Source organism: Microtus ochrogaster, linkage group LG5 (genome assembly GCF_000317375.1).
Source record: "Microtus ochrogaster isolate Prairie Vole_2 linkage group LG5, MicOch1.0, whole genome shotgun sequence".
Taxonomy (NCBI): Eukaryota; Metazoa; Chordata; class Mammalia; order Rodentia; family Cricetidae; genus Microtus; species Microtus ochrogaster.
In genome coordinates this window covers 44097326-44098668 of record NC_022031.1, presented here as the reverse complement: position 1 = coordinate 44098668, position 1343 = coordinate 44097326, and the positions used below count along the sequence as shown (strand labels likewise).

General features: G+C 44.7%; 1 protein-coding gene across 1 annotated transcript in view; it reads left to right on the top strand.

The window, feature by feature from the left end:
- Positions 1-831: 831 nt before the first annotated feature.
- Positions 832-1343, top strand: part of Baat (bile acid-CoA:amino acid N-acyltransferase) — a 7107-nt gene continuing 6595 nt past the window's right edge. Inside the window, exon 1 of the mRNA XM_005362170.2 lies at positions 832-1022. The gene's annotated coding sequence lies outside the window, so the exon portion shown is untranslated. The remainder of the gene's footprint in view (positions 1023-1343) is intronic.

The following is a 1343-nucleotide window of genomic DNA, read 5'->3' as shown; positions in this document are numbered from 1 at the left end:
GGATCTCTGTGAGTTCGAGGCCAGCCTGGTCTACAAGAGCTAGTTCCAGGACAGGTTCCAAAGCGACAGAGAAACCCTGTCTCGAAAAACAAAACAAAACAAAACAGGTGAAGGGAAACAGGCTAAAATGAGTTACAAGAGCTAGTAGGAGAAGCCTAAACTAAGGCCGAGCATTCACAACTAATAAGTCTCCATGTCATGGGGATCAGCAGTCTAAGAAAGCTCGCTACACAAAAGTGCATACGCATATTCCATCCCTTCCTCCTTTCCCCCTATTGATATACACCTTACTCTCAAAAAGGTCTCTCTCCTCCCAACTTGAATTCTAATGGAGGCGTATGCCTTCTCTGACAGATATGAAATGACTGAGATTATAGCTTCCAGTTGCTTCTGTCTCTTGCCCTTCCAACTGTGATTTGAGGAAAGACAAACAGGCTCCGGAAGCGGTGTCTCCAGCTCTGTATTGACTCCAGGACGCATGCAAGAGTGAATCTCAGCTGATTATATTCGCTTGCCTTCAAGACTTCCATTTGAAATAACACACCATCCTACAGAGACCATTTCCTTTTGCTGTTGTTTTTCTGAGACAGGATCTCCCTATGTACCCCAGGCTGCCTTTAACTTCCCTCTTGCCTCAGTCTGCCCAGGAGCTCACCACCACATCCCAGCAAAGGAGATGGTTTCAGAGGGCAGGTGCTGTGCAAGACAAGCTTGTCGGGGCCTTTTCCACAGTAGCGGCCCTGCCACTTTTATTTTTAGGCATCTTTATCTCAGGCATTTATCCAAAGTTCAAGTTCCAAGGTCTTCTTAGGCACCTCTCTCTTTTCAGCCAACTTAGGCCAGGTTGAGGAGTGAGCTATAAAGACACGTTCTCCAGCTCTGACTGGATGGGCTGCTTTTGTTAAACTCCTACCATATCTGTAAAGTTGTTGGAGCTTTGGATTTAGAGCCGGCAGGAAGGCCTGTGCATCTGTGCTGACCCTGAACGCCTCTCCATTTCAGCTCATTGCTGCTCCACCACTGTAAGTGATTTACTGCCTGTACCCTTCTCTATGTCACTGTTCCTTAAGTAAATCCCTCTGGTGTCTGGCAGCTCTCATACCTGTTCTCTCCTAGCTCCTGGGCTCTTGATAAGTACTGTAAGTTATCGTTATCTCTCTGCAGAAAAGCCTATATTATTTGAAGCCCAGCAATATAAGAAACATACTTATCATATTTCTACTTATTTGCCATATTTCTTATATAAACTTCATAAAACAGTTACTTTTATTTTGAACAGCTAATAGACTTTTAACTACTTTAAGCTCTCTCTCTCTCTCTCTCTCTCTCTCTCTCTCTCTCTC